The sequence below is a fragment of the Camelus ferus genome, chromosome 12 (assembly GCF_009834535.1).
Source record: "Camelus ferus isolate YT-003-E chromosome 12, BCGSAC_Cfer_1.0, whole genome shotgun sequence".
Taxonomy (NCBI): Eukaryota; Metazoa; Chordata; class Mammalia; order Artiodactyla; family Camelidae; genus Camelus; species Camelus ferus.
Genome location: NC_045707.1, coordinates 38,189,230 through 38,213,312, shown reverse-complemented (window position 1 = coordinate 38,213,312; position 24,083 = coordinate 38,189,230). Strand labels below are relative to the sequence as shown.

Sequence of the window (24,083 nt, the reverse complement as noted above, 5' to 3'; positions counted from 1 at the left end):
GGACTCAAAATATGTATCTACTGTATGTAGCTTGACCTTCTGGAAGAATAAACTTTGGAAATGTTTGGAGGTTAGGGTTCAAAACCTCTATGCAAGCTTGTCAAAGTGCTGGTCAAGGGCTTTATGAGTTTTTATTTCTGTGGTTTGTCTTTTCCATGGAAACGAGTGTATGGTGGGGATGGATGGAATGAAAACATGCATTTTCAAAAGTAAACAGAGCTTAGGTGAAAGGAAATCCAATAAACTCTGTAAAGGCAACAACTGAGGACTGAAATGGAAAAAGGGCTGAAGGAGAATGAACTCAGTGTGGTGGGGAGAAAGAAAGAAGTTAGAGCCAAGAGGAAAAGGACAGGCGAGGGGTGGAGAGAGCCTGCACTTTGGGAACTCAGACTGTTGCTTGTTCCAGTCTGGCCCCTCCTTTGGTTTAATCTGCTTTGAGTTTGTTTCTGTCCTTTTGAAACAGGAGAGTCTCAACTACTTCTCCAGGCTTATATATACTTCCTCATTTGATTCCTTCCCAAATGCAGATTCTCAAGGAGATAAAATAATTTGCCCAAAGTCACACAACTGGTAAATGGCAGGGCTGGATTTGAATCAGACATTCTGACTCAAAAGCTGGTAGTCTTTCCAGAAATTGAGGCAACATTCATTCCCATTGTGCCTATTTTAACGGTCTCTCTGACCGCCCACTCTCTGTCGTTGCTTACCCACCTCAGCTAGCAAAAGAGGGCTGATGCCCCAGAAGCTACCATGGGGTCTTGTAAACTCTGAATTATGGGAAGGAATGTCACTGTAGACGGTTACATCACCTGCTCTTGTCTCTCAACTTAAAGAGGATATACCTCTCCGTCACCATTCAAGGCAAGGCACAATTATCAGTCTGCTCAGGCTGCTGTGACAAGATATCATAGCCTGGGTGGTTTAGACAGCAGACATTTTTTTGTTTTGTTTTCTCAGTTCTGGAGGCTGGAAGTCAAGATTAGAGTACTGGCATGGTTGGGTTCTGGCGAAGTTCTTCCTGGCCTGCACATTGCTGCCATCTTGCTGTGTCCTCAGATGGTCTTTTCTTGATGTGATCTCTCTCCCTTCATCTTCTTATGAGGCCACCAGTCCCATCAGATCAGGGCCTCACCTTAGGATCTCATGTAACCTTAATTACCTCCTAAAAGCCCCATCTCCAAGTAAGGTTGTACGGGGAGTTAGGGCTTCAATATAGGAATTTTGGGGAGATAAAATTCAGTCTATAGCAGCAAGGGAGGAAACATGGCTCTCATTTCACACGTTAGTGAGCTTGAGGTTCAAGAAGTTGTTTCACAGTCAGGAAGTAACCAAGGTGGAATTGAAGACCAGGTCTCTGTCTCTAAAATTCATGATGTCCATGCCCAGAAGTTTTGACGCATTCTTATCATTGCTGATGATTAAATAGTACCATTAGCTGATATATATTTTACATAGTGCTTACTATGTGCCAGGCACTTTTATGGTACTTACAGTTATTAACTAATTGAATCTTCGTGACAGTCCCAGGCTAGATTTTGAAGGTGGCGAATGTAAACGTGAAAGTGATCAGAAATGAATCTTCAGAGCAAGTGACCTTTCACTTTGGCATCATCCCTTCTCTTTCCTTCAGCACCTTCTTGCCTCCTGCTTATGCTTGGGAGGGGCTTGATGGCACTTGTCTGGGTAAGAAGCGGGGGTTTGGGGGAGTCCGGATCCTCAGATGAAGGTCTGTGATTTGCTTTCTTGAGCCCTTCCAGGTTCAGGGGCTTCTATGCACACCCTCCCCTTTCTCAGAGTTTCTGGCCGGGGGCCTTTTCCATTTCAGCCTCATTTCTCCATCTCCCTTCCCACCTCCTTCCGGCAAAGACTGATCTGTCTCTTTGACAGCAGACACCTGTTGCCAAGAGAAATAATCCCCATGTGTACTGGGTGTTGTCGAAGGGAACAGGGTGGAGAGAGGAGGGAAGGGCTTCCTGCCAGCAGCCCAGCGGGCAAGGGGGAGGAGCAGGAAGGTTGGTTGGGCCAGGAGGGCGGGGCAGCGAGAGGATCTGCCTGGGGAAGGGGCCGGGTCCAGGGGCAGCTGGGAGATAGCTGGGGATGGGAGAAGCCAGGAAGCAGAGGGGAATAGAAGGCAGCTTTCAACAGGAAAGGGAAAGGAGGGAGTGGCTGGAGGCTGAGGAAGCCCACAGGGAGGGGAGTGGTGTTGGTGAAGGAGGCAGGGGTGGGCCGTGGTAGCAACTCACATACAGCATTTCACAGCTCACCCAGCATTGTGATGGCCATTGTTGTACCGGATGGGGGCGGGGGGGCTTCCTGAGGCTACCCATTTTGCTGAAAAGTAAGCCTTGGCTCAAATCAGTAAGCAGGTGATGATCCTCACTGGGTGCTCACTGCGTGCCCGGTAAGGTAGCACGTACTTTTATAACTGTGAGTTGAGGCGATCCCAACAGCAGTGGCAGGAGGCAGTTAGACACAGCTGCTCTTTTGTAGATGAGGAAATGGGCTCCAGTTAATTCCTGCATTTTAGAAATACCTACTGGCCAGTACTGGTTTCCAGGTATCATACAAAGGCTGGAGGTGAGATCAGTGTAGACACTCCCCTGGGCTAGGACTGTTCCAGGAACTTTGCACACTTGGTTTCCTTATGTTTTTACAACCAGGAGGTAAGCATATGATCATTAGCATCCCCTTTCTACAGATGAGGAAACTGAGCCTCAGCAAGGCACAGTGGCAGAGGGGTACACTGTGAGTGGGATTCCAACCTAGGCGGTTTGGCCCTAGAGTCTAAGGGTTTGTCTTCCAGGCTCTATAGCGGCAAGTAAAAGAAATGTGGCTTTGTTCTTGGTTTTGAGTGACTGACTCCAAATCCTGTGCACTGTCCACACACCCAGACTGCTTTTCAGGTTAATCGAAGGGCCAACGTATATGTTATACACATAGTGAAAAGAGGACGGCCATGCACCGCATGCCGTGCTGAGAACAAGTGGCCCTCTTGCCTGACTGCCAGGGCATAGTCAGACACAGGGACCTTCCCTGGAATCCTAACAAACCCACCCGCCAACAGACAATCAGGTGTGTCAAGGATGATGCCGTGGCCTCTGGTTCCTTGCAGATCAAGCAGGTCTCTGGCACTTGGGTGACATCCAGCTCCACCTCAATCTCCATACTTGGGGAAGTAGGACACTCAGTGAGTTTAATGCTGAAGTTGAGTTGGGTTTAGTGGATAGCCACATTCAAAAGAATGAAATTAGACCCTTTTCTTATACCATATACAAAAGTCAATCCAAAATTGATTAAAGACTTAAATGTAATACCTAAAACTGTAAAACTCCCAAGAGAAAACATAGGGGGAAAACTCCTTGACATTATTATTGGCAGTAATTTTTTGAATTTGACATCAAAAGCACAAACAACAAAAACAAAAATAAGCAAATAGGACTACATCAAACATTTCCGTACAGCAAAGGAAACAATCAACACAATGAAAAGGCCATCTTCAGAATGGGAGAAAATACACTTGTACCTTGTTCCTTGGTGTCTGTGGGGAATTTGTTCCAGGACCCACTGCAAGTACCAAAATTCACGGATACTCAAGTCCCTAATTAAAATGATGTATTACAGTTGGCCCTCTAGATCTGTGGGTTCTCCATCTGTGGATTCAACCAATATCTGATCAGATTTTGATTCAGGGTTGGGTCTGCACATCTGGAACCTGTGGATATGGAGGACTGACTGTATTTGTAAACCATATATCTGATAAAGGGTTAATGTTTAGAATATGTAAGGAACTGGTACAACTCAGTAGCAAAAAAAATGAATAACCCAATTAAAAATGAGCAAAGGATCTGAATGATAAATTTCTAGAAAAGATATACAGATGACTGATAGGTATATGAGAAGATGTTCAACATCTTTAATAATTGGGGAAATGCAAATCAAAACCACAAGGAACAATCACCTCACACTTGCTAGGATGGCTATTATCAAAAAATTTGAAAGATAACAAATAATGGCAAAGATGTAGAGAAAAGAGACTCCTTGGACACTGTTGGTGGGAATGTAAATTGGTACAGTCATTATGGAAAGTAGTATGAATATGGGAGTTCTTCATAAAAATTAAAAATAGAATTACCGTATGATCCAGTAATTCTACTTCTGGGTGTATATTCAAAGGAAATAAAACCACTATCTTGAAGAACTATCTACACTCCCCTGTGCAGTGCAGTATTAGTCACAGTAGCCAAGATATGGAAACAATGTGTTGACAGGTAAATGGATAAAAGAAAATGTGGTATATTATTCAATCTGAGGGAATATTATTCAGCCTTAAAAAAGGAAGAAAGCCTGCCATTTGCAGCAACACTGATGAACCTGGAAAACATTACACTAAATGAAATGAGCCAGATATAGAAAGGCAAATACTGCATGATCTCACTTGTATGTGGAGTCTTAAAAAAAAAAGCTGAAGTTATAACAGAGAGTTGATTGGTGGTTATTGAAAGCTGGGATTTAGTGGAAAAAGGGAGATATTTATCAAAAGGTACAAACTTTTAGGTATAAGATGATTAAGTTCTGGAGACCTGATGTATAGCATGGTAACTACAGTTAATGGTAATGTATCATATACCTGAATTTTGCCAGTAGGGTAGATCTTAACACACACACACACACACACACACGGTAAATCTGTAAGCTAATAGATATGTTAAAAAAAATTGCCAACTAATTGCTCCTCAACAACCCCTGCTGATACTCAGCAGTTTCTTTCTTGTTGAGATTATAACTACGGATCAGTAAAAAATTTAAGTAGAAAAAAATCTTAAAAAGAAATTAATAGAGGAAAACTGTAATAATTAACACACAAATGATTAATGTAAAAGAAGTAAAGAAAGGGGATAAAAAAGGAATATTGTTGTGAGAAATAGAAGTCAAATGACATCAGTAATAACACAAAGTGTAAGTGGACTACTCCAGTTAAAACACAAAGCTTGTCAGACTACCAGAAGAGTACAGAACATTTGAATGTAAAAGGATAGGATTATATATACTATCTAAACACTAACTTAAAATAGACTTGGAGGCAAAAAGTATTTCTAGATATAAAAAAGGGACATTTTATAATAATAAAAGGCTCATTTCACCTGAAATATATAATAATTCTAACTTTGTATTTAATAACAGAGTATCAAAAAATAAAACTCATCAGAACTAGAGGAGTAATAATTAGAGATTTTAACATCGCTCATAGTAATTGATGGAAGAATACCAACAAAAAATTCAGTAGAAAATAGATTTGACCATGATTAACGAATGCCGTACATAGGATACTGTACTTCAAAACCAAAGAACATACTTTCTTTTCAAGTGTATGTGTGATGCTTACCATTTATTGAGCTAAAAGCATGGCTCAACAAATTTGAAAGAATTCAAATTACCCAGAGAACACTTTCTGACCACAGACGAATTAAATTAGAAACTTAAAGGTACCCAGAAAACCAGTCCTATGTATACTTCAAAATAATCCATGGGTCAAATTTTAAAAATCCGGTAGGAAATTATTTTTAATTTGATTTAAATTTGATTAAATTATATTAATTAATTATAATTTAAATTTTAACTTTTAACTTAAAATGAAAATGTTTTAAAATAAAATAATTATGTTTTTAAATAAAGCATTGTAAAATGTTTTCAATTGAATGATATTGTATGGGATGTCCACCTGCCCTTCATTTCTTGACTGGATGTTTCCCCTACAGACTTGCAAAATCTTAAACCCAGGGAAAGAACTGCCCCAGCTAGACCAGCGAATAGATTTGCATGAACCCTACTTTCCTCAGAATGTAGGGGAAGGAGCAGAGAGGCCTGGTGGAACTCTGCAGTAGGGCCTCAGGGGCTATGAGGGCTTGTGAAGCGGAGCTCTGAGAACATTTCCACCACAGAAAGGACTCCTCACCCTTTTCTCTAAGAGAAAAAAACAAAAAATGTGGGATGCGGCTAAAGCAGAGAAGAGAGAAAAGTTAGAGCCTTAAAATATATGATGAAAGAAGAAAGGCCAAAAAAAAATCAATGGTTAAATATCTATCAAAAAGGTTGGCAAAAGAGCAGCAAATTAAATCCAAAGAAAGTAGAAGGAAGGAAATAATAAAGATAAGGGCAGAAATTAATGAAATAAAAAATAAACATTCAAAAGAAAATAATCAGCAAAACCAAAATGTGCTTCCTTGAAAGGCTAATAAAATTGATAACCCCAGGAAAAAATTATTAAAAGAGAAAGAGAAAACACAAATAATCAGTATAAACAAGAGGACAGACATGAAAGAGATAATTATAGGTTATTATAAACATTTTTTATGAATAAGCCTGTCAACTGAGATAAAAATGGATAAATTCCTAGAAAAATACAAGAAGATGTAAACACTTAAATAATTCTATATCTATTCAAAACAGTAAATTCATAATTTAAATCTTTCATGAAGGAAAATCCAGGCCCAGATACTTCACTGGGATGAATTTTTCCACATATTTAAGGAACAAATAACACTAATCTTAGATCAACTTTCTCAGAGAATAGTAACCAAAGGGATATTTCTCAGCTTTTATTAGGCTGTCAAACCTTGATACCTGACAAGGATCTTTCAAGAAAGAATTCAATCTTTCTCATGAATATACACGATATTTTAAACAAAATATGTACAAACAGGATATACAAAACTATACACATTGTGATCAAGTCAGGTTTTTTCCCCAACAAAGCACAGTTGATTTAACATTAGAAAATCACCAGTATTATTCAGGGCATTAATAGAAAAGAGAAGAGAAATTTGATAATCATATTACTAGATACAGAAAAATATTTGATAAAATTCAACATCCATGCATGACTTAATATAATCATGGCAAACTAGAAATAGATAGAACTTCCTTACTTTGATAAATATTTATAAAAAGTTACAGCAAACTTTATATTTAATGAGCTATTAAAAACTTCTTTCCTGAGATTGGAGTTGAGAAAGAAGTGCTGGAGTTCATCATTCCCTATCACGATTTTACTACCACCATTCAACATTGTATTGGAGGGCCTAACATTCGCAATAAGGCAAGAAAAGGGAATAAAATGCCTAAGAATTGAGAGGTAGAAATTACCATTATTCACATATAGTATGATTTTGATTTTAAAATTTATACAGAAATGCAGGAGCCTTCCAATAACAAAGGCAATCTGAGGAGGAAGAAAAAGCATTTGGACCTCATATTACTACTGGCTATTAAGAATTATACAGCTCTAGTAACTAAAACAGCATGGTCTTATTGGCACAAGAATAGACATAAACCAATGGGGCTAAACTCCAGGTAGAGAACAAAACATATGATCACTTAATTTATGACAAAGGTAGCACGGTAATGCACTGGAGAGAGGATGATTTTTTCAATAAAATGTTCTGGTCAAGTGGAAAAATGATATTGACCCCTGTCTCATATTATACTAAAAAAAAAAATTAATTCCAGATGGACTGTGTATCTCAATGAGAAAGAGAAAACAAGAGAGTTTCTGGGAGATGATATAGAGAACATCTTCATGATTTGGAGGGTAGAGAAAGATTTTTGAAATAGGATATAAAACCACTAAACATAATGGAATTGATTGATAAACTGGAATATGTTAAAATTAAGAACTTAGAATATGAAAATGAATATATGTATGTGTATGCATGATTGGGACATTGTGTTGTACACCAGAAATTGACACATTGTAACTGAATTTACTTCAGGAAAAAATAAAAACAGATAAATAAATAAATAAAATTAACTTATGTTCCTCAAAGGGTACCATTCAGGGAATGAAAGTGCAAATACACAGTGGGAGATGTTTTAAATATATATAACTAACAAAGGACTCATATTCACTGTTACATATCAGTTTTTAAAGAAGATAAGCCAATTTAAAAATGGCAAAAGAATGAAACATTTCACAACTAAATGGTCAATAAGTACTTAAAAATGTGCTTAAGATCATCTGGAGAGGGCAAATTAAAAATCACAATCTGATACCATTACAAACCTACTAGAACGACAATTTCAAATGTTGATGAAGCTGTGGCACCTCACTGAAATTCATATATTGTGGGTAGGAGTGTAAATGGATACAACCACTTGGAAAAATGGAACATTTGTGCACCCTGTGACCCAGCAGTTCCACTTCCAGATGTGTGCCCAAGAGAAATGCTTACATCTGTTCAGAAGTAGGCCTGCAGAAGATGTGAAGTACACAGCAATGCCAGTGAAGAATTTTGCCCAAAATATTTAACCTAAACCTATTTAAGCTTTTAAACTTAATATCCAGTTTACAGTGAATTCAGGGTAAAGAGGAACCATGGTAACCACAGTAAAACACTCAGCTAAATCCAGAATATTGGATAGGTACAAAATGGCCTGAACTCTTCAAAAAGTCGCTATCAAGGAGGAAAACAACAAAACAAAGGTGAACCAGAACATAAAACACCGAATGCAGTGCCTGAACCAGGACTGGGTACTGGTTGAGAACAACCTACAGAGAACAATCTCGTGATAGCTAGGGGAATTTGAAGGCTTGATATCAGATGTTATTATGAAGTTATCATTATTTGACATGTGAAAAAATATAGAGGCTTGTCCTCATGCTCAGGATGAGGTGCTATGTACTTGGGAGAAATGTTAATGGTATCTGCAACTTATTTTCAAATATTTAGCAAAAATAAGTATAGATAGATTAATGGATGTAGATATTGATCGATCGATTGATCTATCTATCTGTATCATGAGAAATAAGGCAAATACGGCAATAGGTTAACAAGTTTTGTTTTAGGCAGCAGATATTTTGGTGTTTATTATGACACTCTTTCAACTTGTCTGGGTATTTAAAATTTCGATATGAAATTCCTGGAATATATTTTTTAAATGGAATTTTGCGCCTTGACTTCTTCAGAATGGCAGTTAACTTCTGCTCTGCTTTAAGAAAATAGAAACAACAAATCCTAAAATATATCTTATGAGTGTAATTTATGTTAGAGATAATGTTAAAACTCTAATCAGAGAACTTAAAGTCAAAGAAAATGCCTTGGCTCTACATCAAAAGTCTGGTTCGTGAATATACATTGATATGTTTTTGGTTAAAATAAAATGCTTAATATGTGCGTACATCACCTTTTAATGATTCCCAGCTTTAACCATATTTTTCTGATGAGCCAATGCACGACTAGTGCCAATTAATGCCGAATAAGAGGGCATCCTCGGTATACTTTGCATATGGAAAAGTGCAGCCCCCAGTGAAGAGCTGGTTCAGGGACTGTGATTGGAATAACCATCTGTTAGTGCTGCTGGGCCTCCCAAGAGAAGACAGGAAAAGTGAAGACTGTCCGGGTGTTCTAGGGGCAGCGTACAACACAGTACCTCAACAGCTGGGCTCCTCACCATCCTGTTGCATGCGTCCCCACCCCTCTGCCCCCTTTAGAAGCCAGGACAGTTTTCTCTCAACTTGTTTTCTTTTGGGGGGGCCAACAGCACTAATGGATGGTTATTCCAACCAGAGGGACGTGGGGTTACATTCTGGAGCTGTATGACCTTGGGAAGGTCACTTAACGAACATGAGCCTAGTTTTCTCCCATGAAAGGTGAGACCTATCTCACAGAGTTTTTGTGGGGGTTAAATGTGATGATGTCTCTGTAGCAACTGTATAATGCAAATATACAACTGAATTCATTGTTGGTGGTGCAATGCATATGGACATCTGGCAGGAGGAAGAGGGTTTTAATATATCAGCCAAGTCTGTAACTGTTGTTGAAGACATAGAGGAAATGGAGGTTCTGATTCCTCAGAAAATTCAAGATGGGAGGAGATAGGTTAAATTTACCAAATGTGCTTAAAATGAGCTGATTTTTATGAAATGGTTGAACCAGTTTTCCTCAAAGGATGACCAGGCCCTAAGGTGGCAGTGTCACCTACTGCAGCTGTTCAAGATGCAGATTCCGGAGCCAAGCCCGTTACCTACTGATCAGAAGCTCTGGGAATGGGAGGGGCCTAGAAAACTGCACTTAACAGGTTTGAAAGCAAGTGAGTGCCGAGACCATGTCTTCCCTGGCAGTCACTGCTGCATCCCCTGCATCTAGGAGAATTCCTGGCACACACAGGTGCTCAATAAACACTGGGCGTTTAAATGGTCAGACAGATGAATCAACAAGGTACTGCTCCATGACTCTTACAAAGAGGTAGAAAGGTAGGACTGACTTCTGTCCTTCCTTACATACCCTTTAGGCCACAAGTTGCCCTCTCTCTTTTTTTTCCTTTTGCCACTGCCCTTAGGGTCATTTTAACTTGATTTTGCTGCAGGGACTTGCTGAGGCCAGAAAAAGGTGGGACGCTACGTCTCACTGCCTGATAAGTCCTGTCCAAGGAACTAGCTTTATATGCAGCAGTGGTTCTCAGTCTTGGCTGCACTTTAGAATGACCCAAGGCTTGGCCCCCGCCCTAGACAAATTAAATCAGAATCACTGGAATTAAGGTCCAGATATTGGTATTTTTGAAGAGCTCCCCAAGTGATTCTGAGAGTCGTTGGCAAACAGTAACATGAATAGCTCTAAAAATCTCAATGTTGAGTGCACAAGGTGGAAAACGATTTATAACACAATACCATTTAAGAATATTAAAATTTAATATACACATTAATCAAAGCTATGTTTTTCAAAGGTGCACGCAAATATAAAGACATATATGAAATCCCAGGAAGGAGGAGAGTGGAGTGAGATTGTAGAATAAGTGGTAAAAATATAAAATAAAACAAGAGAGAGGCCTTGCACATGGATTAAAGCCATGGACTAAGGAGCACAGCCTCAAATATCAAATCACAGTGGTCAGTTTGACTAGAGCACTTACGTGCACCAGACACAGTGTGATTGCTTTACTGCCTCGTCTCTGTTAATCTTTGTGATAATTATGAAGGATATATTATTACTTGGAGTCATTTTACAGATGAAAAAACTGAGGCTTAGAGTTTAAGAATTAACTAAGGTCTGACAGCTAGTAAGTAGCAGAATTGGGTACCAGCCCAGCTGACCTGACCAGAGTCACGCGAGTCTCTCTTTGCTCCATTCATGGCCTCCCTTGGGTCTTTTTGAGCATCTTCTGGAGGGGAAGCTTCCTTCTCCTCCCTCCCCCAACTTCATCCCACCCCTTACCTAGGATGGGAAAGAGAATGACCATTCAATGCTCTGGGCCCACGGCAGGGGAAGAAGGCTATGTACAGTCTTCCTGACCTGGAAATATCCAGAGAGAAGCCTCAAATGATAGAACAGAGAAAAAGGACGGTGGGGGCTAAGATGAAAAAGAGGGAAGCTTAGAGCTCATTGAACATATTTAACTTACTCAGATATATTTAATAACACCAGATATTCTTTTCCCCTTCTGCAGACCCATCTTGTAGACTACTTTTGTGTAACTTCATAGCCATGATTTACAACATGCATCTCTGAGATCAGGCTCTTCCCACCAATCTCAGAACCCTTAGAAATTAATAGCAATAAAAATGTATTTATCGAGGCAGGTACAAATACCAGTTCGCATTTTCCACAGAGAAAACCGAGGCGCAGATGGGCAACTTGAACAAGATGTCCCAGCTGGAAAGTGATGCTGCTGGAGAGACAGAAGCACACTCCTCTCATCTGGCTTGGCGCCCTCTAGAGGTGAGCTGACTCTCTGTGGGCCCTCCTCCCTCCCAACTGGATAGCGAAGTTTCCAGGTGGAGTACTTTTTCCCAGAAGCCAGCCCCGCAGCAGCCTGTGCGCTACCTGTGGGGTGCACTCACAGGGGTAGAACAGGGCAGGCTGGCCTTTGTTTTAGCTGCATGTGCAGCTGCCTCTATGGGAAAAGTCGAGAGGCACTGGAAACCCCTCTTATCCCACTCACTTAAAAATGTCTCCTCTGCCGCTCTGCCACAGTATCCAAAGTCATCCCATTCATTCATGGAATTTAAGTTTCTGTCAAAATACAAGTCTCTAAACTGAGGGTGTGTGAAAAGCATAAGGGAATTTGCTCAAACTTTACTGTGCCTAAAACTCAACTTGAAAATGCAGATTCTTGGGTCCCAGTAGCAAAGGTTCTGATTCAACAGGTACAGAGTGGGCCCTGGAGACCTGGAATCTTAACAAACACTTGTGGTGATTCTGGTGATGGAGTTCCCTGAACCTCACTCTGAGAAGCACTGTGTTAACATGAATACTTTGGCTTTAACTAGTTCATCAGACTCTTGGCTGCAGGTCGGCTCAGTTGATGCTGGCCAGTCTCAAAGGAGGCAGAGAAGAGGCACACAGCTACTGCTCCTCTGACCTGGTCTTTGTGCAGGTCGGAGCTGTGCTGTCAGCTCGTGGCTGAGAGTGAACATTCAAGGCCTTAACTCAGCCCTAAGCCTAGAGATAGTCTGGACACACATTTGGGGGGTGACGAAGCCCTGTGCTATCTCAAGACCTCACCCAGTAGTTCTCAGCTTCAGAGGCTTACCCAAGAAGTAAAAGTGGAAAGAAAAAATTGGTATTTTGAATCGTGGTGATGCTGTTTGAACATTCTTACAGCTTTCCAAATTCTTGAATGGTATTACAATAGAGAGTCACCTGAGGGCGCTGTAGCGAATCTACAGGAAATGAAGAGGAGAAGGAGGTTCTGTTGATGAGTAGATTTAACCTGTTAGTGTGATAAGCACCCCCCCCCACCTTAGCCTGGAAAGATCCACAGAGCTTCCACCTGTGTGTGCCTGCACATTCATGCTCAGCGCGGAGGGGGTGGGGAGCAGAGAGGAATAGGAATTGATGAGGGTCCAAAGGGAGAGAAAATTAAAATAAGGAGCCTTCAGAGTCACCTTCTTTGTGATTTGAGAGAGAGTTTTCTGCACTGTCATAAAAAAGCCCCCATCTCTACCGTTCAAGGGGAAAAATGTGCCAGTTTCCCAGAGAGTCCTTGGGGAGGAGGGAGCACAGGGGAAAACATGCCAGAAGAAAAGGCAGACAGAGGAAGGCTTGTCTGCACAGGAGCATCTCCGGTCGGCTTTTGCTGGGCCGAGTCAGACCCCCACCCTGCCAGCAGCGGTCACAGGCTGACAGCGGGAGACCCAGGCTCCCTGGGCAGCTGCCCGGGCGAGGCTTCTACCCCAGAAGGAACAGCTCCAGTTACACATTAGTCACCAAAATAACAACGATCAAAGGGAGCAAAAGGCATGGAATGGCTTCATTTTCCCCATTTAATTATGGGACTGGAGGATCCATTTAGATCTGGAAGGAGTCTGATTTTAACTCGTTGTAAAATAGTTGAATAAAGTACTGGATATTATTTTTATTCCCCACTTTTCCTCCCCTTGCTACCCCTCCCCACCTTCAATGCAAGCATTTAATGGGCTCGTGGGCCCTTGTTATTCCCTCCCCACAGACCCATGAGCAGAAACATAAATGGAAAAACTGCATTTGCCCCCTTTCACCTGGGAAAACCTTGTCAAGAGGCTGAAGGGCCAAATCAGAGCCTGCAGTTAAGGTCCCTCCAGTCCTGGGCCTCAGAAAGGAATGCCAGCAGGTGAGTGATGAGGGGACCTCCCCCTCGGGGCAAGTGCAGCAGTCTGTCTCATTGAGAAGGTATTTGGTCATCTGAAAAAAGGGACCTGTGGCTGCTGGATCAGATGACAGGGCTCCATATGCTTTTGCGGTTACAAGTGGTGTTATGGGGCAGTGGGAGATGCAGATCAAAGTTGTGTTCCAAGTGCACACGGTGGGCTTCTCCCTTACGCCCACAGCCTTTGGGGACACACGCACACATACATACACATGAATTCTCCTGCCCCAAAGCCAGGCCTTGGGCTTTGAAAGGCCAGCTGGAAAAAATAGACCAGGGGATATACTGTCGTCTTGGAGGCTGGCTGGGTTTTATACTTATGAAGTACAGAGTATGATGACATTGTGGCTTCATGAGGATAAGGCCACCTAGGTTACTTGGGGAACAATGATGAGACAATCACTTTTGGGTCATTCATCGTCCATAAAGGGTTGTGTTGGGACCACGTACTGGGCAACATCGTCTAAAGCTTGGATTGACAGCACAAAGGCAGGTGGGGGGCTGATGGTGAGGGGGCAGTTTGGGGACCAGTTCTGCCACTGATTTGCTGTAGGAGTTTGGGAGGGACATCCTTCTGGAGTTCATGCTCTTCTGTACAAAGCGGTTTCTCTCTCTGGATCTTTTGAGCTTTAAGCCTGTGACTGTAAGCCTTTCCGAGGCTCAGACATCTGTGTGCAGCCTTTTAAGGGGGTCTCTGCTCTTTCCATGCACATTGCTTTGGGATTTGTTTGGAATTTTACTTCTCCACAAGGTTTAATTTTAATGCCAGGTGAGTCTTTTTCCTACCTCCTGGGAATTAACCCAGGATGTATATTAGGGGCAGGAAGTAGATGGAGTGGATAAACATGGGAGGTTTTGACTTCCCTGTCTTTTGCTTTGGACCCCTTTCCCTGTCCAGGTTAAAGCCCCACTCTGGCTTTCTTCCTTCACATTCCTGTTCCAGGCTGCATAGGACAAGGCTCTCTCCGCAAGGTTTAGCTTGGCTTCTCCTCATTTAAAATTTGAGTGAACTCTTCCTTGTGAAGTGGGTTCACCTTCTCACAAAATTTAATGTGGCTAAAGTGAAAAGCAAAAAGGACATACATGAATGATGAAGCAAAATTACATTGCTATCTTCTCAGCCAAAAGTGACAGGTTTCTTTACAAATTATGTATGTTCAGATGCTGTACAAAACCAAACTCAAGGCTGGATTCACATTGAATCATGTTGAAATGTACATATTCCATACTGGTAAGAAGCCACATGTAGAGTAACTTATGCCTTATATTTTATGTGATATACTTGGCAACATATATAATCACATCTGAAGGCCCACAATTAACATTGACAGACAAGAACACAGACTATGTATGTATAGGCAAGTGAGGGTGGAAAGAATTTTAACCTTGGAATTCCCTGTCTATTGACTATTAGGGTCCTAATCTTGAAGCTGGATACACAAGGTTTTTTGTTTGGGTTGCATTTAATATTTATGCATTTTCTGAAAAAGATCCAAAGAGGGAAAGAAAGGTTTAAATTTTCTAATATGCAGTTTTCACTCCTGGTTTAATCAAATGGGGCTTTTACTGGGCATTAACATCACTGGGAACTTGTTTAAAATGTTGATTCTCAGACTCCACCCCTCAGTGTTTGATTCTGTAAGCTGAGTTAGGTGCAAAAATCTGTATTTTAGCAGGCACCCCATGGTGATTCATATGCCTGCAGTTCAGAGAGGTTGTGCTTTATGACATACTAGTCTCACATATATTCACTTTCGTCTATTGAGAATGCTTCTGTTTTTATTTTGACTATTTTATACATTCAAAGGCTTGTGTATTATTAATATTATAGTTGAACTTATCTGATGACATTTTATAGATTGTAAGACATGCCAGGTTGAGGCCGCGCCTTACCGTCTTTCCAGTCCTAGAACTTACTGCACTGCCTGCGATGCAGCCGACTTTCAGAATGTGTTCACGCATCTCATTGAACCAGAGGTTCAGCTATGACTTAAAATAGCTGCAATTTGAGATCTTCAGCACACATCCTCCAACTCTGAAAGACAAAACGGAAACATTATCTGACCTCCAAAGAGGCCAGTCCTTGCATCTTTGCACTAATTCACGTCCTCAGACATAGATTTGTAAGTTTTATTTAAGTAGAATCTGTAACAAGTGGTTTATCTTCCTTCCTAGCTTAAGAGAAATGAAAGAAAATTAGAAAAGGCACCTCCACAGCTTTTTCCTTCACTTGTCATCACCCAGGCAACACATGCTCCCTCCAGGCATCCTTTCTCCAACTCTGCTCTTGTTCCGTGGAAGCCCACCCTCATTATTCTCACATTCTATTTTGACCTTCCCCAGCACTTTTGTCTAGTAGCCCTTCTGAACCAATCCTCACATTGGCCAAGCAAATCTTTATTGCCTTTGCTGGCTCTCCCCACTCCCTCACTTCTCATCTTGGAGATACTGCTTAGAGCTAGAATCCTAATCCTCTCCCCATCACTTCTTCCCACATTCCTGAGATCTGCCTTAGAAAATGTGAATGGTTTCCAAGTCCACAGTGTAGTGCTGAAAATCTTCAGTTTCTGTCACCCAATTAGCCACTCAAACTTATCCTGCCTTGGGTTCTTATTTGCCTTTTCATATCTATCTAATCCATCATAAATCCTGTTACTTTCTTTTTTTTTTTAACATTAAGAAATCCTGTTACTTTCAACTCCTAAAAAATCTCACAAAACCATCCACCTTCCTCCAGCTCCACCACCACTTATCTAGCTAGTCCAAATTACCATTTTTGCTCACTTAGGCTTTTGCCCTAATTTCCTCATTGGTGTTCCCACATCCCGTCTATTCTCCATCCTGTGACTGGAGTGATCACAAAATGCAAAGTGATCTTCTCTCTCATGAACTGAAATGCTGTATAGTTTCCCATTGCTCTTAAGATAAGTAAAGCTTCTCAGCATGAGCTGTAGGGCCCTGGGTGGTATGGACCTTGCCCGCTTCTCCAGCCTCATCCTCCAGCAAGCTCACCTGGTTCTCTCTGCTCCAGCCGCTAAAGCCTTCTTTCAGTGTCCTGTATTTTCCAGACTCCCTTCTGCCACAGGGTCTTTGCACACTCTGCTTCATCTTCCCTCGCTTCCTCATTCAAGTAACTGCTATTCACAGTGCATCTCTCAGTTCAAATCCTTCCCTGATTAACCTGGCTAGGTCAAACCCCATTCTCATTACATGCTGCATCTTCCTTCAGAATGCTTAGTGCAGTTTTAGTTTTACAGGTATATTTGCATTTGCTTGATTAATATCTATTTCTGTAATTGACTGCAAGCTTCATGAGGACAGGGGTTATATCTGGTTTTGCTTACCATTTGTGTCCTAAGTACTTAGCCTAGCACTTGTCAAATGGCAAACATTGGGTAAATATTTATTGAATGATAAATGTTGGATAGATTTATTCAAATGTGCTAAACGTGTCACTCACTGAATCTACATTAGACATTTTCCTTTATATTTGAGATCTCACCATCTAGGGGAGAAAACGAACTTGAAAGATTTTAATTTTAAGAGTGTAATAGGGAGATGACCATAGATCTTGGGATCCAAAGGAGAGAGCAAATCTGCCCAAAGGAATTTATAGATACTTCACAGAGGATGAAATATTTAAGCTGTGTCTTGAAAGACAAGTATGGTTTCTCCAAATGTAGAAACCTACCAAGCAGAAGGAAAACATGAAAATGCCTGGAGGTGGGCAGTAGCGAGTGGTGGGTATGTATAGAGTTCTAGAATGAGGTTGGGTTGGGGCGATGGGGCATGGTGAGGGATAGGTAGCAGGTTGAGGTGAAAGGTCTTGCTAAGAACAATGGACTATAAGAAACATAGTCAGTGGAAATATAGATAAAATTAAGGATGCTTGCATTTTGGGAATGTCATTCAGACTGGAGTGAGAAAACATAAAGAGAGAAGTTAGGGAGAACAAGGGAGGAACAACTTCAGTAGCTCAGGTGAGAAAAAAACAGGAGTCTACACAGGGCAGTGATAGCAGAGAACAGGGGAGTTAAATTTGAGAGCTGTTTCAGAGGAAGAATCAACAAGTTCGATGATCAGTTGGATGTGGGATTTGAGAGAGAAGGAGACATGTAAGATAGTTCAAATTCAGTAGACTTAGTAAGATGGCAGAATTGTTAATCTGCATTAAAATATTCCAGGAAGAATAGGTTTGGGTATAAGGGAAGAGATAAATAGCTCAATTTGAACTAGGCTGAGTTTTAGGTGACCACGGAGCATCTAGATGGAAATGGCCAGGAAAAGGTTGGACCATCACAGGGCTTAATGCAAGTGGCTTCCTGTAACTACTTGTTACTACCTGTTCCTCAACATTGGTGGTGACCTATAAAAACACATCAGTCCTGTGTGTCTTTAAAGACAATAGGCAGCATCTATCACCGTACTGGAGCCAGGTATATCATCAGTAGAGTAAAGCACCACTCAAACAGTAGCTTAATTGAGGGAAGGAAGGTTATCATATGCTGTCTGAGTAATTGAGAAGGCACCTCTATGGAGCTGTAGTTTGGAATTAACTATCAACAGATGGATGCTGGCTAGGCAAGTGAGTAGAATAGAATGCTTTTAAGATGTTCCATTACCAGGGTAGGGCACAGAAAGTCACCTTCAAAGGACCATTACATTCAGTTGTATCTTCATCCATGGAGGCCACTCGATGTCCTCTGGTTTGGCTTGGGGGAGGGTAGTTATCTCTCCTGGACTCCTTTATTCTAAACCATGCATTGATTTCTTCATTCATGTCGTGGTTGAGGCATCTAGGTTCAAAATCTCTTGGCAAGAGGTGACAACACCAACTTTAGTTCTTGTTCTTAGTTAAATGCATGGGCTCCAGAGCCTGAGAGCTTTGGGTTCGAGTCTTGGCTCCACCACTTGCTGACTGCAGGATTGATTTTATTTTGTGTGTCTCAGTTTCACTTTCTGTAAAACAGAGATAATAATGGTAGCTATTTTAGGGATTTTGTGATGATTAAGTGACTCAATATATATGAACTTGTCAGGGGGGTGCCTGGCATTTAGAAAATACTCAATAAATGTAAGCTTTATTACTGGATCTGGAAGTTCAAGGATTGCAAACTTTGCTTGATAACCAGCATCTTAAAAAAAAAAAAAAAAAAAAAGACTTAAATGCCTTTAGAGGAGCAGGTACTGTCCAGTCTCTCAGGCTCCACTAATCCCCATAGCCTCAATATGCATCCTATTCACAGTCTTTTGTGTGGCTCCTGTATGTTTTGGAGACTGTACACACCAGTAAATCCCAATTTAAGGAACTACTTCATATCATGGCCTAACGATGAGAGAAAGGATAATCTTTCTCTTCTCTATAAATAAGAATAATTTGTCCTGTATGAGGGTAGAACTAAGCATTTGTTTCCTGGTGTGATTGGAAAAAGCTGAGAAAGTCTCCTTGATTCTGAAATGCCATCATTGAAGAATAATTTCTTTGGATGAAGTACCATGGGGTTGGGGCTATTCAGAGGAGCTGAGGCTAGAAGGCCAGCTTTGACGTAAGCAGCACTTTGATGTCTAGAGATGAAGCCTCTGTGGACTTCTGACCCAGATTGAAAAATTGCATTGGTGTTTGAACCTGATGGAAGGGCTCAGATGGGCTCTTGGTGGGCTGGGGCTTTTCACTGAGAATCAGGCAATGTACCCGATGCTTTATCAGGGGAGCCCTTTTCTTCCTAAGCTACCTTGCACTTGTCATGGTTGGCCTTGGAAAACATGAGACTGGAGAGGGGGGCAGAAGTGACAATGAAGACATTCATTCCTGCCTGTCCCCCACCTCCATCATTCACATAGAACCCAAGCTGGTTTAATTCCAGGAAGCAAGAGACAGAGCAAAATCAAATTCATGAATGAGGCTAACTGCATTCAATGGCAAAGCTAACACCAAGCTGTTTTTAAACATAAATTCAGTTTTTCAGGTCACACAACTGAATTCAGCAGCAAGAGCACTAGGACTTCTCTGAAAGCCACTCACAGCTGTTACAGTTCATTCCAGCCCCTCCTGGAAAATTCCAAACAGAGGACATATTCCCTGGACACTGCCTTGACTTGTATAATTCTGATATTCATCCCTGGAGGAAAAAACTTGGTTGCATTCAGTGACAAAGCTGTCACCAAGCTATTTAGTTAAACTTCCCTCATTAAGAGACTATCTGTTGCCCAAGGCTTCTGAATGTGGTGATCTGTATAGCCCATTACAAGTCAGCTTCTTTCATCTTTTGTTTGTTTGTCTGTTGTGTTGCCTTGTTTTGCTTTTGCTTTCTTATATATAGGGATAACCTGGAGCAAAGTTGGGAAGGAGAGGAATTGTGCCTTCCCTGCTCTTTCTTTCTCTTTGTACTTTTTTTTTTTTTTTTTGCTCTTTTAATGGATCAACATCCAATGGACCAAATCCTTGACTACTGATGGTGGAGCTACTAACTAATCGGGCTGAAGAACCTTAGGAAAGTTCCTTCTTCTTTTGGGGACATACCTGTGCCATTGATAAAATCAAGATTTGTTCCTCTTGATCTAGCACCCATTGAAATGTCATTAATTCCTCTGCTGAAGTCCTTGCCCTGGAACATGGTTAGCTAATTCATGGACCTTAATGAGGTCACTTGCCCTTCCTGTGCTCAAGGCAGACATCACTAATCAATCACACCCCACTTTCTGACTGAACCCAGGCTCAGTCTCACAGCTTTCAGCACATCGCCTCAGTAGATAGAATGGAGTTGTGTTCAAGTAGAACACCATCTGCCATCCTACTCTGTAATCTCTCTCTCATCAAAGCATAATTGTGTTACATTCAAAAGTAACCATTTTCCCTCTGATTTTAAGATGATGAGATGGGACACACTGATACACATTATTTTGGGTTTGGGCAATCTGTGTGCCTGTCATTCTAAAGCTGACCTTGTGTATTCTTACTGGAATAAAGGTATTAATACTAAAACTGATACATGGGGCCATGTCTTCTACCTATGTCACTCTCTCTACAGTTCCTCAAAGTCTGAGAATCTCTCTGTGCATCGTTCATGTCCTAGGCCAGTGGACCATACTGGATTAGGAGAGTCCAGATTTGGGTACCCAGAGTGGAAAGAAATCAGACACATTTGGCTGAATGAGGCTTATTTCTATCTGATGTTGCTACAGGTACATAATAAGGTAATCAGAAAAATTGTATCAGGGAAAGGATTTGGGAGAATGCAGGGTGGGGAGCAGAACATATGCTAAGAATATAGACCCTTAAGTTTGCAATATAAGCAAAGTAGCAGTTATAAAGAGTATTTCAAGACTATAGTCAGATCTAAGTGAGATAATAAGACAAAAATGTAATGGGCCTCAGAAGTTTATTCTTGTCAAAACAAGCTTTTAGACATGGCCTATAAGCAGGGTGACAACATAATTTATCGTCCAAACCAGGACATGTTTGAGAGTGAAAGGCCCAGGATAAATAATTGCAGTGGGAACAGGTGTAAGCTGGGACATATGATCACTGCAGCTGTAGTTCAACCCTTTGCAAAAACTCCTGAGCATGTGTCAGTCCAAAGGGAGGAAGTGAGTGAAATACATTTGACAGAGGAACAAAGCACTATCTTCTTCCTCATTGAGAGGCAAGGGCCCAGGGCAAAAGGTCAGATAAAATCATATTTTAATACATACATATTAAAAATTTGTAGTTTTCCTAACAATGTGTTGTTCATGTATTTTTGTGTCAAAGTAGGGATAAATTGGAAGAAAATTTTTCATTTAAGAATGAATTTTTGCATTCCTTGAAAAGAGTGCATCTTAAAGAACGAGACATAGTTTTTAAGCCAGCTGTATAGCTTTAATGATCACAGTTTCCATCTTTCAATAAAAAGAAAAAGAAGTTTCTATCTGGCCTAATAGAGAGGTCACATTTCTAGGACACCGCAGCATATCGCCACAAGGATCACCTGACTGCCTTAGCATCAGCTCAGATTTCCTGGAGGAAGAAACTAACATCATATTATTTAACCTCACAAAAATTCTGAGTATTTTACAGATTCTCCATTTTACAAATATAGAAACAGGGCTCAGAGATGACTTACCCAAGGTTACCTTGTGAAAGGCCGTTGGGGATTCAAATTCACCAGGTCCAACTTTTCCTGCAGCGCCTAGGATGAAGACATTAAACAAAAACCGCAAAACACACAACTCATTTATTAATTCTTCGACTCTTTATTGAGTGCCTACCGTGTGCGCAACTGTGTTCTACATATGAGAGGTACAGAGATGAACCCGAACAGTGCTCTTTTGATGCTTATATTCTGGTGGGAAAGGCAGGAAGAGCATTCCCGGCAGAGGGAACAGCACATGCAAAGCTTGTGAAGAGAAGCTTCACACTAGGGAAACCAATCTGGCCATCCATAGAGAAATGGGTTAGAGAACCTCAAAGCAAGAACTAAGGAATAGAGCGTGTGGAGTCCTGTCATCCCCATGTAAGGACTTTGGCTTCCAAATAAGATGGGAAATCAGAGAAATTATGTGATCTTAATGACAGCTTTGTGAAGCTAGGACTGTATGGGACAAAAATAAAAGGAAGCTGAAAGACCAGAGAAGAGGCTATGGAGGTCTTTCAGGCTAAAGATGATGGTGATTCAGAGGAAGGCAGCAGCAGTTGAGTGGTGAGAAGTCATGGAGCCAGGAAATGGGCTGAAGGCCAAGGGACAAGGTTGGTGGATGGATCAGATGCTGACCTTGGGAGCAAGAGAGGCAACTATTAGTGGAACCATGAATGCAAAGTTGGGTGTGGGGAAAGATGAGGCTGGGAAAATGGGCAGGACTTCATGTTTCTTCCGGTGGAAGGCTTTGGGATGTTCAATGGAACTATTGGTCCTAAAGGATCTCAGGATACTTTGGGAGGTTTTAAGCAAAGGAGAAAACCCATTCCACTTCCCTTTTGGAAAGATCTCTCTGGTGGCAGTGTTTGGACACATTATGGAAATGGAAAGAGAAAAACGGGGAAAACAGTTGGAAAGTCAGTTGCTGAGTTAGGTAAGGGGTTATGAAGGCTTGGATCATGACAGTGACAAACAGGATGAAGGAGGGTACCTTTGAGAACCATTGAGGGAAAGGGAGTTAAAGACAGAGACTTATTAGATGTAAAAGAAGGGGAATATTAAATGGTTCCCCTTTTCTGAATAGTTTAAAGTCTGGGATGTACAAAAATCTCAGCAAATCCATATTTCTGTAAAGGACCAGTATATGTAAATTAATGAATCATTAAAAATTTTTCCACAGAGAAATAAACAGTTTTAGAAGAGAAGGTGGAAGTATTTCTTTTTTACATTAGTGCAAACCTTTCTATTCTTTTAGGAGGAAGTTATCTTTTAGGTCAGGCTGTGAATTGCACAGGAATGTATGTCTCGTTATTTTGCCCCAACCCCCATCTGTTTTTGCCTTAAGATAGAAACACCCATCTCCACTGGCCAGTTTGTTCACTTGACCCAGCTCCGCGGTGACTGTGGCTGCTTCAGTAAGTCACACTGGCGCTCAGAGGATGGAAATTTCTTCCACTGAGGATATGTAAGATAGTGCGCTGCAGGTTTTTAAAGTCATATGGAACCACTGGACTGATGTTCCCCTGAGACTACATGGGTCTCTCTGGTGTCTCTGCCTGTGGGGACACTGCTTCTTCCACCTCTGGGGCTCTGCCTCCCTCCCACCTGTATTCGCACAACTTGTCTTTCAGAATCAGCTCAGCTGTCTCTTCCCCTGGAGTTCATCCTTTGCCCTCCAAGGATAGGTCATCCGTGCTGTCCCTCCCGTGTGCCGTGTGCTCCTGGACCCCTGGTGTTCACCTCTGTCCCCACTGCACCATGATGCTCTCTCTGTTGGCCACTTCTGTCACTTGTCTGTGAGCTCCTGAATTGGGACCTGTGTTTTTATATCCCCATTACTAAGCATAGGGCTTAGGTGTAAATACATGTTTGTTTAATAATGGATTCGTAGCCAGCTCTAAGAATTGAAACAATTTTTTTAAAGTAGGACCAAAACAGTTAGTCTGTACTCTCTGCTGGTAACCACTTTGGTAGGGCAGTGCCCATTTGGAGGTACCTGTGTATGAGTGCTGAAGTGTGAGTGTCTGAAATCAACTGTGGTGTCTTACTGGTTATACAGAAGAATAGGAGTGCATTTTAAGGACCCGTTTTTATTGACATATCTCTAACAACAACAGCAATACAGCTGACCTTAACTGGCCATTTGCTTGTTCCAGATCTGGTGGCAAAGACTGCCAGCTACCTGCTTACACCCAAGTTCTCCTTCCTGGCCCACTGTACCCTTATTTTATTGAAGTAATGAAGTGTAAGTCTGTATTTCCCAGCTGCCCTGGGTTTGGGTGTGGCTACTTGATCCAGTTCTAGCCAATGATCTGGAACAAAGATGTTGGGAATGACTGCCAGAGGGAC

General features: G+C 41.4%; 1 long non-coding RNA gene across 2 annotated transcripts in view; it reads left to right on the top strand.

Annotated features, from left to right (window-relative positions):
- LOC116667686 overlaps positions 1–24,083 on the top strand; it is a 136,363-nt gene that overhangs the window by 43,671 nt on the left and 68,609 nt on the right. For both annotated transcript variants that reach the window (XR_004324667.1, XR_004324668.1), the window contains exons 2-3: positions 11,602–11,711; positions 13,444–13,584. This is a non-coding gene — a long non-coding RNA (uncharacterized LOC116667686). The remainder of the gene's footprint in view (positions 1–11,601; positions 11,712–13,443; positions 13,585–24,083) is intronic.